General features: G+C 43.7%; 1 long non-coding RNA gene across 1 annotated transcript; it reads right to left on the minus strand.

Annotated features, from left to right (window-relative positions):
• Positions 1-381: 381 nt before the first annotated feature.
• LOC145413194 (uncharacterized) lies at positions 382-16,164 on the minus strand. The gene is made up of 3 exons (XR_013899695.1): positions 16,038-16,164; positions 3,469-3,558; positions 382-490 (listed from the first exon to the last, which is right to left on the minus strand). It is a non-coding gene; the product is annotated as an uncharacterized LOC145413194 (long non-coding RNA).
• Between the last annotated feature and the right edge of the window lie 3,035 nt (positions 16,165-19,199).

Here is a 19,199-nt window from a genome sequence, read left to right on the forward strand (position 1 = left end):
GGCTGACGAATGAGGATATAAAGGAACGTTGTGGTGTGGATGTGATAGGAAGCGTTATGAGGAACACACTGAGGTGGTTTGGCCATGTGGAGAGGATGGAGGGTGAGAGACTAACGAAGAGAGTGTGAGGTGGAGGGGGGAAGAGGGAGGGGGAGGCCGAGGATGAGATGGAGAGGTATATGAGAGAGGGGGCTGTGAGTTGGGATCAGGGCAGTGAAATGGTGGGGGACAGGGCAACATGGAGGTTATTTGTTTGTGGCCACCCCAAACGGGATCGAGGCATCTGGCGATAGATAGATAAAACAGAAGGTTCTGGCATATTCACCTAGTAAGTATCCAATTAAATGTCCCCCAAAGAAGGTTGTGGTTGTGGTAGGTGTAGTTGTGGTTGTGGTAGCAGTCTCTCTACAGCTACATGGCCAATTACTGAACATCCAGGTCTTTTTTCTTCTTCTTCACTATCAGGCTGCCTTCTCCCCAACTCACACCCCTGAAAAAGAATATTCCTTATAAGCCATCACAAGAAAATCTCAATAAAAAATCAAAATATCCATACACAAACAAAACCACAATTCCACACACACAGACACCCCAAACTCCACACAGTCACCCCTAAATCCACACACACACACACACACACACACACACAAAATCTCCACATACACCCCCAATCTACACACACACCCAAACCCTACACACACACCCAAATCCACACACACACAATCCAAACTCCACACAAACACTCCAATCTACACACATACATACACACCCAAAATCTACACACACACACACACACAAATAAAATACACAAAACCCAAGCTCCACATACATACACCCCACCCCAGAGTTCACACCCAGCTCTGTTATGTTACTTTCTTACCCTTTCAATCATCTGAGTAGGCTTTAGAAACACTCAAGCCTGTTTACAATACAAATTAAAATCAATATCACCACAGAAGCAATTAATGGCGAGAGAAAGGTAATTACTGGAGAAAAAATACTTATTGGAAACAGAAAGGAAAAATATCTTACCAAAATTGCAGACCCTTCCCCTGTAAATGCTGGAGCCTGACTGACCAAAAGCCGGCACATTCCACCTACCCCCGCATTCCTTCCCTCCCTCCCTCCCCCCCCCACTAGTTTCCTCCCCCCCTCCACCACCTCCTCCCTCCCTTCACAGCCCCTCTTTCCTCCACCTCTCTCTCTCTCTCTCTCTCTCTCTCTCTCTCTCTCCTTCCTTCTCCTTGTCTTCCTTTTTCCTTCAACCTCTTCCTCCTCCCTGAAAAGCACTCTTCCTCCAATTCTCCTCCCTCCTGACATCCTCCCTTCCCTCCACCCCCACTAGTTCTCCCCCCCCTCTTTCCTCCAACACACTCTCTCTCTCTCTCCTTTGTCTTTCTTCTTCCTTCCCCTCTTCCTCCTCCCTGAAAAGCACTCTTCCTCCTGTCCCTCTCCCTCCTTACATCTTCCCTTCCCTCCACCCCCACTAGTTCCCCCCCCCATCTTTCCTCCACCTCTCTCTCTCCTTCTTTTTTCTTTTTTTCTTTCCTTCCTCTCTCCTCCTTCTCTCTCCATCTCTTGTCATCAATCTTCCTTCCCTCTTCCTCCTCCTTGAGAAACACTTTTCCTCCATCCCCCCTTACCTCCTCTCTCCCCTCCATCCCCCCCCTTCCCTCCCCCTCCTCTCTCATTAGACACACACACACACACACACACACACACACACACACACACACACACACACACACACACAAAGTAAAAAATAAAATACAATCCATTACTGATATTTGATATTTGGAAGAAAGCAAACATTGTTCCCTTATTCAAGAAAGGGAATAGACAAAATCCACTCAACCACTGACCAGTATCACTAACCAGTGTTGTAAGCAGGGTATTAGAAAAGCTTATAAGAAAAGCTTGGGTAAATCATCTAGAAGAACATATCATAACAGAAAGACAGTTTGGTTTCAGAAAAGGAAAATCATGTGTTACTAATCTGTTGAGCTACTATGACAGAGTAACAGACACATTACAGGAAAGAGAAGGATGAGTGGACAGTATCTATTTAGATTTCATGAAAGCATTTGACACAGTACCACACCAAAGACTTTTATGGACACTGTACCATCAAGGAGGAATTCGAGGCAAACTGTATTTTTGGATGCAAGATTATCTCATAAAAAGAGAAATGAGAACAGTACTAAGGGGAAATTACTCATCATGGAAGAGAAGTGACTAGTGGAGTTCCACAGGGCTCAGTGCTGGCACCAATCATGTTTTTAGTGTATATAAATGATACAGAGAATAAAACTGGAAATGAAAGCTATCTAAATATGTTTGCAGATGATGCAAAAATACAAAGGAGAATTACTAACACAGACTCTTGTAAAGAGCTATAAGAAGAATTAAATAAACTTCATAAATGGAGTAATACATGGCAAATGGAATTCAATGTGGACAAGTGTCATGTAATCAAGTTTAGTAAAAGTGGAAAAAGACCTGATTGGGATTATAAGTTAGGAAATAAAACCCTACACACATCAGAAAGAGAGAAGGACCTAGGTGTGATTATCAATAACAGACTATCTCTGGCTGACCACATCAGTGAGAAGGTAAGGAACATGTATACACTGCTTGCAAATATGAGAATAGCATTCATATACATAAATCAAGACATGCTAAGAAAGATAATAACATCATTCATCAGACCAACCCTGGAATATGCATCAGTAGTCTGGAGTCCTCATCTCAAAAAGCATATAGACCTTTATTTCTAAAAAGAAATAGTGGATTCTAAGGTGATTGCAAAAATATTCATTCCTTTGAAACCACTGATTGGCAATAGATTTGAAGGGCAAAATCAAATGAATCACACCAAAAACCATTGGAAACACTCAGATTTGATGCAAAGATCAGTGGTTGTGTGAAACTAAAAATTGACCCTCATTTCCATTCAGGCGTTCCCTTCAGTGAGCTACTTTGCTGTTAGGTCAATGTGTCCCCCCACCCCCTCAAAAAAAAAAATATATATATATTAATATTAGCAAAACCATACTTTATAATTACATTATGTTCCTTTGGGTTGGTGCAGAGAATCACATGGAAAGCAGAAAGGCTTCAGTGATCACCTGGATCAAAAAGATCTTGATTTCTTCAGAAGTATGCGAGTCACCAAGGAAACCTTTACTCTTCTCCTTTATTTTGTACAGGAGCAGTACAGACCAGTGTTCTGTGGAGGGACTCCACCTGTTCATTAAAGTGTTCTCTCCATCTGTTCACTTTATCTCCCTTCTCCGCTAGTAATCTACCATTTTTATCTTTCACACCCCAACTAACTTTGTTGGCACCCTGTGTAGCTTTCTTTACCTCTTTCCAGAACATTTTCTTACATTCCCTCCACTTTGCACTCAAATTCCTTCCAAATTCCTCATCCACTCTCTTCTTACTCTCTTATACTAATCTTCTCACCTCTCTCCTCCTCTCTACATATAACTCTCTCGTCCTTCTCTCAGCTTCATCGACGCCCCTGTTCCTCATCCACTCATTATATGCTTTCTTCTGCAAGAAAATAATTCATTAGCATTAAAAGTGTTCTTAGAACTGTATGAAAGAAAAAAAAAAAAGATGCATGGATTAAAAATATTCAGGAATATATGAAGGAAATCAGCATAAGAAATACTAACCAACTGGACAATTTAAAAAAGGATGAAATAAAGAAGAAGGTAAATGAATACGAAAAAAAAAGAAAATGTTGGAGAGAAGAACTGACAAACAAATCCTCAATTATATTTTATAAAGAGAAAAAATTAGACATTAAGAAAAACTTTATGAAAACACACAGGGTTCTATACTGCTGTACAGATGTTGCTTGAACACTTTAAAATTAAACTGGAAAGCAAGGTATATTGGTGGAAATACGTATTGTGAATTATGTAGCAAAACAAGAAGAAACTCTTGAACATTTCTTTAAAAATTGTAATGCATTAAAAGATATAAGAAGTAAATATGAGGTAGAAGAAGGCAATTTAGAGAACATACTGTTATTAACATATGCAAAAGATGCAGATAAAAAATTCTACCACTACAAGAAATACCTCTGTGAAGTATGGAACACTAGAAAAAGTATTTTAAAACATTAATAAAAAAAAAAAAAAATAGACAACGAACAGCCCTGTGCTGATTCAAAAGCAATACTGAGTGAACACCATCTGATCTGATCTGTACCACAAACGAGCTGTCCAATTCACTCTAGCTACACATGTTCTTCTCTCACGTGCATCAACTGTAAATTCTAGCATATCTGTATATCAAAATCAATCGGTGCAAGCCACATACTCGTGGCACATTGAAAAAAAAGTGAGAACAGTACTTACAACACAATGGAAGACGCCATCTTTGTTTACATATGACTTCCCACTCCCGGGCTCGAGCTACCTCAAGCCAGCTCCAGGGGTGGATCGACTTGGCTTGAGTCTGGCTCAAGCGCGGCTCGAGTCCGGCTTGAGCCTGGGCACCGCACAAACGGGAATGGACGTTTGGCTTAAGTCTGGCTCGAGCCAGGCTCAAGCCTGGGCCTCACAAAAACGCGCCTTAAGATAAAACGGATTAGTGGTCACATACAAATATAAAAATGTAAAGCGGAAGTCAGATGGAAAGGTAAAAGAAAATGGATCAGTGGTCACATATAACGAATACATTCCTATAATTTCAAGCAGTTTATGAAGATTTGTATATTTCCACCGCCTGTGCCCATATCCTGCAAGGTTCACAGCAAACAGGATCCCCTGGAGAGGGGGGAGGGGGTGCAAGAATACTGTACTTCCCCAGTAGGCTATCCCTGCTTGTCGTAAGAGACGACTAAAAGGGGCCTTTTGTCCCCGATCTTCCTCTCCATACTGACGTCCTTCTCTTCTGTCCTACTTCCTTGATATTTCCGTGTTTCTTCCGGCCTTTCTTTCCCTTTTACTCCTCTCAGGTTAGACATTTGGTTTCAAGACATGGAAGTTTAAGGGCCTCCCATTGACGTTGATCCTTCCTTCTGTCCTGGGTCAGCCCTTTCAATCAGTTCTTCATCGTCAAACCACTTTATTGCTAAGCCGCTTCTACGCCAAGACCATTTCAATGCCAAGACCACTTCCGTGCCCAAACCATTTCAGTGCCGAGACCTTCATATCCCTCATTGAACCAAAAATCCCCCATTTAGTTGTTAATTATTTTCTGCCTTATCGTCCTTACTCCCTAGCTTACCTTCAGACCATAACATAGTACCATATAATCTTTGCAGTCTGGCACTTCGGATTTCATTGACTCAGTCACTGAAAACAGGATGGAAGCTGTCGGAACCCTCCTTCCCCCCGCACCTGCATCGGGCAGCTGAGGGCCTGTGGGGATTTCATGCAACCAACGTAATATATTCGTTCACAAACCAAATATTCGTCTTTTTTCAGTTTATTTCACGAGGTTCAGTGACATTTTTAAAAAGTACTCTGCGGCCCTACGTCCTTTCCATAACACTGATCGTGATTAGCATCGTATTCTAGTGTTACTCTATTGTTCCAGCTTACCATCATCATCATCATCATCATCATGCAGACCTCCCTTCCCATACCAAGGTGGGGTGACGTAGAGTCCGGATAGCCAGGAAAAAAAAAAAAACTATTGAATGAGATACTTAATAACTACTTGGGCGAACTAAGATGATGGATACCTGAGTGGGATGGGGCCAGCTGTCCCCACCACGATTCAAACCCTGGAGCTATGGGGTCAACTGTGCTCTTCATATTTCAGCTGGGCCTAAAATTGCCATCTCTCCATCTCTAATGCTGAGGTATAAGTGTAGATTAACGCTAGATAATGCCAGTCACGAAGAAGTGTTATGGAAAGAGTGTAAGAACCTCAAAATGCATGGAAATCTGGACCCAGTTACGGTGAAAGAGCTGTAGCGATGACCATTCATCTTTTAGGGCCCGCTGCCTTCCTTGCCCTCTGGGTCAGCTCTACCCATGATATATAGCCTACCCCTCCCCACGTCACACACACACACACACACACACACACACACTCTCGGCTACTCATTCCGTCGCTTGCTCTCGCCTACTATTGTAATCAAAATCACTCACACGGTCTCACTCACTCTCTTAATTTCTAACCCTTTCACAATCAGTCTCTCACTCACACTTTCTTCTATATATAATTAAGCTCACTCACTGTATTACTTATAGTCTCACTGACTCATTTTCTCGTTCACGTTATACTGTCACGCACTCATTGTCATCCGTTTAGACTTTAACGTATTTCGACCGAAGCGTATAGTTGGCAGTCGCGTATTTCGGCTGCTGCTCATTTCTAGACGAAATATATTTTTGACGATACGTATTTTTGGACGGTATGTATTGACGATGCGTATTTTTAGCCGATACGTATCATTGGACATTACGGATTGTTGGCGATTGTATCTCTGGACAATGCGTATTTTTGACCGATACCCCTCCCTGTAAAACAACTAACTCAGTGTCAAATGGCCACCCTTTGCGCGATTGTGGTGTCTGGCAATAGATAGATAGGTAGATAGATAGACGTAATACCGGACAATGCTTGTTTTTTGCAGGTGTACGTTTAAATGGACGATGCCTATATTTGGCCAGTACGTATTATTGACGGTACGTATTTCTGGACGATATGTATTTTTGACGATACGTATACAGTATATTTGGCCGATACGTGTGCGTTTGGTCGATACATATTTTGGACGATACATATAATCATGGGCAGTATTTCCAGAAGAGCCTCTCCTCGCCTACTCGTAAATGTGACTACAAGATCCAGGATGTGACACCATTGTACTGGATGTTGTACGTCCCCGTGGGTGAACCTAATCCTTTCCTTCCATATCCCTCTAACTTACATACTCAGTTTCCCTCTCTCCTCAGTTAAGTGAAAAAAAAAAAAAAAAGTCTGAGATATGCTGTTGCTGCTGTAGACTTACCCCAGTCTGTCTGACCGGTCATACCCATCAACCGCAAGCAAACAACCAGCCCTGCACAGCCATATCGTGCAGTGAAACAATGTTTCTAAAATGCCCGCCGCCGGACCACCCACCCCGCCACCCCCCACCCCACCACCGGGCCGCTACCACACCACCACCCCAGGAGGATGCAACGGTGGGGTTAGTGACCCCGATCAAGAGGGTCACCAGGACACTACTGTCCTGAGCCCCTGTTCCCCGCAACTGCCCCAACACCAGGTGACCAGGGAAAGGCAACTACCTTGCGGGCGGGACAACCATCGTCAGAAAAGGGGTGGGACTGAACAAGGCTAGTTCAGTCCCAGGTAACACCGTATTAACGGCAATTGTTACACCCTCTAGGGCAGGAGGCCCAAGGCTATGGCCTAACGAAGTGTGCGAGGGTAAGGCGACCCAAGGCTCCGGCCTTAGTACACCCCAGAGAGAGAGTTGCCCCAGTGCATCCCTCTCCTGCTGTTCTCCCCTACAGGAGCAACACCGCGCCGACGGTCTCTCTACGTGGCGGGGAAGGAGCGGCCTTGTACCCCCTTCAGTTGCTTCTGGTCAGAAAGATCAGCTCCCGGCTACGGCCAGAGTACGTACCTGGGTAAAGAGCCCCTGCTATCATACGTGTAGCTTTTCCCTACTACGGGAGCAACACCGCGCCGACGGTCTCTATACGTGGCGGGGAAGGAGCGGCCTTACGCCCTTCAGTTGCTCTCTGTAAGACGGGTAGGCATCCGGCTCCGGCTGGGGCACGTACCAGGGTAGAGAAGCCCCTGAAGGTAGCCTCAGTACTTACTGGAGAGAGTGTGGCCTCTGTGCCCCTCACTCCGGCTTGTCCCCTGCTACGGGAGCAACACCGCGCCGACGGTCTCTATACGTGGCGGGGAAGGAGCGGCCTTGTATGCCCTTCAGTTGCTCCTTGTACGCCGGGTAAGCTCACGGCCACAGCCAACGTACGTACCAGGATAAGGCGACCCAAGGCTCTGGCCTCAGGACGTACCAGAGAGGACACGAGTGACGTGAGTCCTTCTCCAGCCTCTTCCCCCTGTGGGAGCCCTTCGTCACCACCCGGGAATATAGCCCCGGAGGTGACACTAGAGTGGTGGCAAGGCCTGATATCGGACCTGCCTCCCACGCCTGGGAGATCCTTGTTCCTGCCCGAGTCCCGAAGGAGAAGCTGCCGCAGCCCCGCCCTGTCGGCGCCTCTCCCCCTAGGCGCCCGCAGTTCCAGGACACCCAGGCCAGACCCACCGGCTCCCGACGAAGGCGATCCCGGCTCCCTCACTCCACGGAGCCAGAGACGACAGGCCCGACTGCTCAGGCTGTTTGGCCCCAGTCCCGAGGGCCAACTCTCAGGTCGAGGCCCCCAGACAGGAGGGCCTCCCTGCACCACACTGACGAGGCCCCAACTCGAGAGCTACCTCTCAGGTCGAGGCCCCCGGACGGGAGGGCCTCCCTGCACTCCACCGACGAGCGTGACCCGGGCAGTGACTCCCTTGCGGGCAATCCCTTGCCCTCTGCAGGCCGGGTCCCCCTAGGGCTCTACCCTCACGCCCTTGTCACGGAGTGAACACTACCCAGAAGATACAGGTAAATAGTGACTCCCCTTGTGTCGAGAACAAATTGGGGAAAAGAACAGTGAACAGTGACTAAGTGAAGAACAGTGCAGTTACCAATAGTCCAAAAGAACTCAGTGTCAGCAGGACAGAAAATGAACCTTAGAGTAATTATCCAAGTCCCCCCAATAAAAGAACTTTCTGCGAACACATAAGGCTAGGGTGCCCGGGCCGGTCAAAAGCCTGAGTGTGAGTCGCCGTGACCAGGTGACTGTGTCAAGTGTCGCTATCCGCACCATATGTTATTTATAGTAATATTTCCCCTACAGACTCCCAATCTTGTTTATCCCCTTTGTGATCAGTTCAGTGTATATCCTGCCTAAGAGTGACACATAGACAATACCATATATAATTCAAGATATCCCCGTATGAATATTGTAGTGTGTACTGAGTGTAACTATATTTTGTGGTGCTGAATGTTAACTCTGTGCTCTGTTCCCCTGTATCTCAAATATCACTCTGTGTTGTATTGTAACGGTTAGAATTAAGGTAATAGATATGTTAAGGTGTACTGCCTGGTTTTTATGTCCTGTTCCTTTGTTGGTGCTTTACTTCCGGTCTAGAAAGAGGACACCGCTTCAGTCGCTAGTGTTTTTAGGACGAGAAGTCGCCTTAAAAACACCAGCATAACAGTTTCCCAGCGGCAGACTGCGCCTCGCCGTGGTGTTGTGCCATGTCTGTTCTGTAGGTGATACGTGTGTTCCATTGTGACACGTGTATTCTGTTGTGCCACGTGCATTCTGTAGGTGATACGTGTATACTGAAAATGACACGTGTATTCTGTAGGTGACATGTATTTTCCGTTGTGCCACGTGTATTCTGTAAGTGAAACGTATATATCGTTGTGCCGCGTTTATTTTTTGTGTGACACGTGTGTTACGTTGTGCCACGTATTTCCTGTAGTAGTCTGGCTTTTATCGTTTCTGCCGTGTGTGCTTTATGGCTGTTATGTATTTTCCATAGTTACCACATATTCCAGGATTCCTTAAGGGTTTTCCATTGTTGCCACGTGTTCTCTAGATTTCCCAGAAGCTATATCCTCACTGAAATTATGCATACTTACCACTGAAGACCCGTAAGTCAGATTGCACCAGGACTGAAACAGGGACATATGCATGCCGACGATTGCGTAGTCTCGAGACAAATCTGGATGCTTCCCTTACCATTTACGCCCTCATTTTCCAACTGCTGGCGCAAAACCAGTAGTGTTCCGGGATGCAGGGGTCAATACTCGACTGCAGGAGTTATAAACTATTATAGCTATAGGAAAAATATAATTCTGGGGTAAACATAAACGAAACACTTCCAAAACAAATATATATATATATATATATATATATATATATATATATATATATATATATATATATATATAGATAGATAGATAGATAGATAGATTGCAGACCGACGGAAACTTATTTGTGTACATTTTGTCGAAAGAACTATCATTATCATTGCATATACGATGGAACACACACACACTCATCAACCTATGTATACAGTATACTAGGTGTATATACATGTTTATGTATGTATGTCTTAGTATGTACAAGTACCTCCGCTGCCTGGTTATGGAAACAGCCCTAAACCCCCTCCCTATCCCCTGAAAGGGGGATAGTAAGCCGCAAGAGGGAGGTAACTTCAGCCTGTAGTCTACTGGGTTCACATTCAGCTGAATCTAGGATTACAGCTTCATCTTCTACTACCACTACTGCTAGCCTGCTACTACTATTACGAGTACTAAAAATATTGTTATGGGAAGCGATCTTAAAGATAAACCAGCATTTTATAAAGCATATTCTCGTTACCCCACTTGACACGTAGGGATGCCAACAGCATCTGGTGTTCCCAGGCGGTCGCTCATCCAAGCAACGTTTGGTCTGGTTAGTACTTGGATGGGCGACCGCCTGGGAACACCAGATGCTGTTGGCATCCCTACGTGTCAAGTGGGGTTGGTGGAGGATTAGTGCCCCTCCCTGTAAAATAATTAACTCTAAGCCCTTGGCCATCCCGTTCGGGATACATGGCGTCTGGCAATGAATGAATGAATGAATATTCTCGTTAGCCTACCTCTGATTATTGTCCTCTTCATTGTGATGACATCTACCTTGTAAATTATTCTTTTTGTCTCAAGACGATATATTCCAGTGTAAGCATCTCGGTGCCACATGAAGTTTCTGGGCTGTGGGGGTAATTACGCCAGACTTCGAACTGACGGGATTAGATTAGATATGGCTTTCATTAGTCCCTGCCCTGAGAGGCTTTGCTGATCTGAATGTAATCGCTGGTCGTAAGATATACCAATTAAAAAAAAAAAGGTATGTGATCGTAATGAAAGCTAATTGCAATCTCTTTAACTTGGACTAAAATTGCCACCTTTCCCTCCTGATTGCTCATGTGTAACAACAGTTTAGCACTAGAGCATGGGGCTAGCCACCAAGAAGTACTATGGAAAGGATGTAGAACCTTTGTATTCTCTCTCTCTCTCTCTCTCTGAGGGAACATTTATTTTGGGCCTCTAGTCTTTGGGCCTCTACCTGAGGTAGGGGGATCCGCTGGGTACAGGGGAAATAGAATACTACCCTGGTATTCTCTATGTGTTGTGTGAGGCGACTAAGAGGGAGGGGGTGGTGCAGATTGGGGATCCCACTGCCCTCTACACAGGATATCCCACATACTTTGACTGCAACGGCTGGATCTGTCAGTGACGACTCTGCCAACATCGAATTAGTCTGTATATCGACTCCGTCAACAACGTATTTCTCAACGCCGAATTTCAACAGACTCTGCTGGCTTCTACCTTAGTGCCATCTAGCTATTTTCTGGCTTGGTGCTAATTGTTTATTATTCCTTCTTTCCTTCTTAGCCAGTGGTCCCTTCTCCCTAAAAAAAAAAAAAAAAAAAAAAATGCAATGAAGTGACTGTTGAGTTTGTGGTACCGGTATAGCTCCCTAGAATAGCCATACCTAAACTCAGTTATTGAAGTTATCTAATCTGCTGATAAGAGTGCACAGATCAGGTCTAGCTCGTATGGCTTGGGGAGTACAGTAATGATATGATATAAGACTGACTGAAATGTTTAATGCAAAAGTATACAACATTCATATAGGATACAAAAGGTGGTGGGTCGTTTTGTCACACACTCACCAAATCAGAGACAGTAACAATGCTGAGGATTTAAAAAACTAAGAAGGAGGATGAAGATTTATAGGGTGTGTTTCTTAAATAAAATACATAAAAATAAACATGAAATTAATTGGTGTTTAGGTCTTATTGTATACCGATCCGAAAACTCTTATTCTGAGACATCCACAAAAGACTTTGAATTTATCACGTAATAAAATCGTGCCTATTCTCATCGGTTAAGGAATCTCCCTCCCGAAAAAGGTTATATCTAAATACTAATACTAATAATCATATTAATAATAATGGTTGGTCATAGCGCTGCGCTTGACACTCCGACGGGCGACTACTCGTGTGTGGAGGGGATGGCTTAGTAGGCTTTGACAGTATATATCCTGCATCATTTAATCATTGTCTTTTCCAGATGCCACAACCACGCCCACACTAGCCGACTGAGCCGTCTCCACAACACAAGGTACTGCCACGTGAAATTTTAGTGGGATGCTATTAATGGGCCATCCTGCGTGTGTAAGTAAAAATATTGCAAGATTTATGGATATTATTATGATTTAAGTCAGATGTGCAAATGCAGAGACTGAGGAGCTATTATTGGATATCAGACAGGATCATCAGTAGTAGTGGTGGTAGTAGTAATAGTAGTAGTAATCATCATCATCATCTAATCCTGTGTTGCCCCGTGAGGAGCGTAAGAGCCCGGGGCTAGGTTGTCCCGACATTTACGATTAGTATGACCAGCCTCTTTCATCTCTGAGTGACACTGGGCTACGTGAGCAATAAAATCCAGCCACCCTTTGGATATAAACCTACACCAGCTCAATCCGGTTGGCGCACTTTAATTACTCACAGAACCACCAGGCGCCATAATTTGGTTATATGGTTACCATCCAGCGTAGTAAATGGTTCCATGGTGTACAAGAAACATTTGGCTTGTCACTCAGTGTTGAGTCACCCTTTGACAGAAAGAACAGGAAAAAAAGACGGAAAAAAGACAGAAGAGGAAGGAAAGAACAAAGAAAGGAAGAGAGGAAAGAGGAAAGGGCAGTCACTCGAGAGCAGCACTGCGTCGAGTGAGTGGATGGTGATACTAATAATAATAAAAATAATAATAATAATAATAATAATAATCCTCTAACCTCTGTATTCTACTGACAGCTATAAATTCAAGTTTAGTGTTTTACCACTGCCACAGTCATGAATATAATGGCCTATACAGCTGCATATATCATATAAATATCCCGCAAATCATATCTATTCATATTCTGTTATGACTTATATTTCAGTCAGTTTTTATATTTTGTTTTCCATTCTACACTTAAAATGCCATGCATTTTGCCGAAGATTATTCTCACTTCTAGAACAGTATTGTATGATAAAACTATTTATTTCAGGGCTAAGATTTTAACTGTTTGGCCACACTGATAACACTGATACTTCGTATCACTTTTGTTAGTACATAATGTAACTTACATACCACAAAAGTGGTCGATGAGGATGTTAGTCAATAATTCTGTCAATAAAGCTTTGAAATACTGTAATTTGAACGCAGGTAAGTATAAGCCTGTGTAACCCTGGGTGTCGAGCTAGATCGAGTATCACCTCCAGCAGCAAGAGTTTAGCCCACATCCCATGCTGTGATGACCTCCTTGTCACCCCTCCACGCAGAACCACTAGAACATATTAGCCAAAAAAGTTAAAGCAACACGGCCTAAATATCGAGAGGGAGCCCGTGGTATATCCAGCTTGCAACTGGAAAATCGTATGTTCGATTCTTAGGCCAGTCAGAATGTTGAACAGTTTTATTGCTCACTCCACTTCTGATTCAGGTTCGTCTTTCTGTATCAGCTCCATAAGCTGAATAATGGTCATCCGGTCACTGCTGGAGTATCTCTCTAGATACTTGTGATCCATGTGAAGGAGCTCACTGTTTGTTGCATCAGATTTACCTCCCATCCTCCTCTCCCATTCTATTCCCACCATGTCAATTAAACTCTCAAGCAGAAACACTTTTGCCATGTTATCTGATGCCAAGTTCAGAGTGGACACTTGGAGCCCATATCTGACCCCACCAGCTTCCACACAGAGCCACGATTCCAGACACTCATGTTTGTAAGACGCGTCGTGAGCCCTAGACCACATCTGAGGGTGATGTGGCTCCCTGTGAAGATGCAAATCACATGCTCTGCGCCAAATATGATGACTGATGTTGTGAACCCACTTCAAAGTGTAACCAATGGCCTGTGAAAATGCAAACTTGGATAAGTCATGCCGTTCAATTACTTCTTCAGGCAAGTCAGGTGTATATTTAGACAGACGATGATAACCGTGCATGACCCACTGACGATGATCTCTCACTTGTTTAAAGTGTTCCCGCATGTTAAAGTCTTCCCATATTATCCTTACCAGGTCAGTGTTGGAGACAGAGATGCTTCCAGACTGCAGTCCACTGGTGTCTTGTACTCTGCCATATTTATCCTTATCATCCAAAACAAAGATCCACTGTCGGTGACAATCTTTGATGTACCCTTCTGCAGTAGCTCTCTGCAACACCAGTTCCTCTATTGTGTCCCTTAATCCTTTATCCCAGAGCTCCATTACCACCACTGCCAGTGTTGTCAAAAATATCTCATCACCGGCAAGCCTTTGGAGATCATCAGTACTTTTGCCAGCAGAGCCTTGTTCATTCTTCAACTGGCTAAGCTTATTCTCCTTCTGCTGTATCAACTGGTTAATAAAACGTGCTCTTTCTCTGTGGGGAACAATTGATATTAAAATCTTCTCTCTTTCTGACAACTGAACATCACCTTGTTTCACATCAGTGCCTATTACACTGGTCATTAAGTCTTTTATAAACCGGCGTTGTGTTAAAGAATACCGACTCAAGAACTTGTCCTCCATGTAGACCAGTTCAGCTGTGGAAATGTCCAGTCTCCGCCCCTTACTCCTCTCCCATTCAACAGCTATCATGTCTGTGAAGCTCTCCAACAGGAATGCCTTCGCCAGATCCTCAGAAGAGAAGTCGATGCCAGCCAGGTTTAAACCGTATGGCCCTTCACTGTCTCTGGAAAAGTCACATGCCTCCATTATCCACGTCTTTAGTTTGTCCTGTTTCTGCTTTGAGGTATAGTATTGAGACCACATCTGTGGATGATGTGGTTCGTTGTGCAAGTGAAGGTCACATGCCCTCCTCCAAATATCATGATGAATGTTGTGGACGAACCTAAGTGTGTAGCCAACTGCCTGACTGAAGGAAAACTTTGATAGGTCGTGGCGCTCAATAATATCTGCATTGAGGGATGTCATCTCATGTTTTAGTCTGTCATAACTGCGCTTCACCCATGTGCGATGCTCGTGAACTTCCCTGAAATGTTCCTTCATGTTAAACTTGTCCCACACCAAACTCACTACAAATTCATCTTGATCATCGACAAGCCAGTCTTTCTGCTTAATTTCATCATCTTTCAGATCAAACACAAACACATATTTGACTTCAGTATTTTTCAAATAATTTTCCTGAATGGCTTTTTTGAGTATTAGGTGTTCTACTCTTCGACGCATTCTTGGGGACCACTTATTCATCATAAACATAGCTAGCGCTATAGAGATAGAGTCTCTTTCAGCTCTAGCTGAGGCCACATTTTCAGCTCTGGCTGAGGCCACATTTTCAGCTCTGACTGAGGCCACATCTTCTGCTCTGCCTGAGGCCACACGTTTGAGTCGTTCTTCTTCCACTCTTCTTGTCGATTCAAGGTATTCACGTGCTTCCTCCCTCTCCGACTCAGGTACCGTGGAACAAATTTTAGCCAAAAAAGCCATAGTTTTGTTTTACTTTAGCCACACATCAAAACTTATAACTACAGTATTACGTAATCACTAGGATAAATGATATATGTATGTGTCACTGGCTGACTTACCAAGATGCAAGACACAAATTATCGCATTCTACAAGGCAGATCTGCAAAATCAACATTACACTGTAAGAAAACACAAAATCACATCTGTTCCTTGGCACTCAGGAAGTCTGTGATCTGTGAGATGGGCACACACTGAACACACACTGATGGGTGATGAGTGAGACAAGACCCTTAGCACTCAGAGTCTTTGCCACAGTAGATGAATTATGAGACCCTTAGCACTCAGAGTCTTTACCATAGTAGATGATGGTGTTATGTGATCATTAACACTCCAGACCCTTAGCACCCAGAGTCTTTACCAGAACAGATGATTGTGTTATGAGGAATTGTGATCCTTAGCTCTCAGGATCCACCTACAGGAGATGAGTGAAGTCTTGCCTGTAGGGTCAGAATGAGTTGGGGATCCGATCCTTGGCACTCAGGATCTCCCCAGAGGTGGATGAAGGGTTGTTACCAGAAATGAGAGGTTCCCCGAAGCTCCCTGCACACCACTGTAGCAGCTGGAACAAAGTAAAACTGAGTTAAACGTTTACATAGTACTAGATTGCTCTCTTTTCTCTCTCTCTCTCTCTCTCTTTAACATTGCATTTACTTGCTTTAGCAAGGTAGTGTCTACATGCAGGAGAAAGCACTCTCTTTTATTTTTACTTTCTGAGTTAGCTACCTATATGTCTATTGTCAGGAGCCTTAATCAATAAGAGGTGGCCACAAACAAATAAGCTCCACGTCGCCCTGACCACCGCCATTTGGCTGCCCTCCCTTCAACTCATACATATCTCATATAAATATTTCACCACTACCTCCCTCCAATTCATCCTTGGTCTCCCTCTCCTACTCTCCCCCTCTGTACATAAAAGCTAATTGTCAACTGTCGGAAAACCTAATGATCCATCGGGGGGCAAGTAGATGTCATGGCTCGTTCGCTCTCAAACCGATCAGTTAATGTGCTGGCGCTGGATCTACCTTGTGCGCGAGGCTATTGATCCACTGTGAAGACGCCTCGGCAGGGCGCGGCAAAAACAAGGCATGGAGGGGAGGAAAAAAATGGAGGTGGGTACCGCAAACACGGTTCTAGCAACGTTTTTAATATGGTTGGAGGTAAAATGCTGAACATATTATCAAACAGTCTATATGCTTTAAAATCCACCCAAAGTTGTTATTTTCGCCATAATATCACGTTTTATTTATGTACTGAGGGTAGTGACGTCGCTTCTAAGCTGACATATTTAGCTAACTTAGCCTACGTTAGTGGTGGCATCACATCAGCCAGTCAGCACTTGGGAACTGTGGCAGGGTTCAGGGTAAAACAAGGATGAAGGGGATCCGATTTTTTAGAGCACTCGGCGACGATCAAGGTCACAGGGCAACGTCAGATGTGTGTGTTACGTTGAGTGCTCCTTCCTGTGTGTGTGTGTGTGTGTGTGTGTGTGTGTGTGTGTGTGTGTGTGTGTGTGTTTCATAGCTGTAATCAGATTTTATATTATATCCTATTTCGTTGAGCTCTGAAGAAAATGAACTTTGGATTGTCATATCGTGGGGTGTGAAAACTTACCCTATTCACGGCCCATTCACATCATTGGGTGCTATTTATTATTATTATTATTATTATCCTATTTCTGGCCCCTGCTTACTCCATATGTAACAGTGGATGAAGAAGTATGATTATTATTAACACATCCACGGGCCTCTATGCATCTGATAGGGCAAAACACGAACATTATTTTACTCGCTTATCTAGTATTGGTATTCTGATTCAGCGGTATTCCATGTAAGGCCTGGTATTTTGATTCAGCGGTACTTCCTGTAAATAGACCTGATATTCTCACTGAGTGGTTTATCCTGTAAGTAGGCCTGGTATTCTAATTGAGTGGTATTTCCTGTAAGTAGGCCAGGTATTCTGATTCAACGGTATTTCCTGTAAGTAGGCCTGGTATTCTGATTCAGTGGTATTTCCTGTAAGTAGGCTTGGTGTTCTAATTCAGTTGTATTTCCTGTAAGTAGGCCTGGTATTCTGATTCAGTAGTATTTCCTGTAAGTATGCCTGGTATTCTGATTCAGTTGTATTTCCTGTAAGTAGGCCCTGATTTAGTGGTATTCCATATAAGCAGCATTACATACAAATTTTTAACCCCCACGATATGCAATGCAGTCGAGAATCTGCTTATAGCGAGTTTGGACAGTAGAACACAGAATGAAACTTTGATAACAGAAAATACATATGTACACACTAGGTCCCAAACACTAACTGGAAATGTGATATGGTGAATACTGTCCCCTTTGCCCCTTTTAAAGCATACAGGAGATTTGCAAATATTTCCAGTATTTTATCGGTATCAGAAAGCGCGCGTACACACGCGCACACACACACACACACACACACACACACACACACACAGCGAGAAGGTACGGAACATGTATACACTGCTTGCATATATGAGAATAGCATTCACATACATAAATCAAGACATGCTAAGAAGGATAATAACATCATTCATTACATCAACCCTGGAATATGCATCAGTAGTCTGGAGTCCTCATCTCAAAAAGCACATAGACAAGACTGAAAAAGTTCAAAGGGCCGCTACAAGATGGATACCAAGCTTAAGGGACCTAAGCTACGAAGAAAGACTAAATAAACTGAATCTACCAACACTACAGGAGAGAAGGAAAAGAGGTGACAGGATAATGCTATATAAGTGCATAACAGGGAAGGAGAAAATAGACATAAATGATTACTTAACATATGGAGAAGCATCAGCAAGAGGACACTGCAAAAAACTGCATAAGAGAGGTGATAAAGACGTAAGGAAATTCAGTTTCCCAAACAGAGCAATTGATCAATGGAATGCACTACCGAATGAAATAGTGTGTGCCAAAACAATTCACAAATTTAAGGATATGTACGATAAATATGGTTTAAGACACGGGACAGTACGAGCTTGACTCATTCCTGTAAAGATACAATTAAGAACACACACACACACACACACACACACACACACACACACACACATATGATTGACAGGACCATGGAAATCTCGCGGTTTGATCACATTTGCTGGCGTCAGTCACAGTAATGGCACAAACACTTATATAACACATATTAAGAGATCCAAGGAGGGATGGAATCAGTTTCTTAGTTCTCCACAACTGCTCGTCCTTCACAGCACTAGTTGCCTAATATCACTTGCAATGAAATAACTTTCAGCGACTGGTATACTTGTTTGACATATAACACAGTATTAGGAGGGGAAGAGCCACAGTCGAGAGTATCAGTACGTGGCAAAGTGTGCGATGTGTATAAAAACGCAGGAATTACTAAAGTATTAACGCAGACACACTCTCACCCTCCTCTCCCGTCCGCTCACTCTGTGGAAGTGGAACGTGGTAGCCAGTAGCCACTGCCTGGGAAGGGAGGGGGACGTGGTGCTCTGGCCGTAAGAGCAGGGTTGCCATTGTGTACGATATGTAAAAGCTCATATGAACTGAAATGATTATTGTTGTAAAAGATAGAGTGCT

Source organism: Coenobita brevimanus, chromosome 95 (genome assembly GCF_032717465.1).
Source record: "Coenobita brevimanus isolate Jiangsu-jjx chromosome 95, ASM3271746v2, whole genome shotgun sequence".
NCBI lineage: Eukaryota > Metazoa > Arthropoda > Malacostraca > Decapoda > Coenobitidae > Coenobita > Coenobita brevimanus.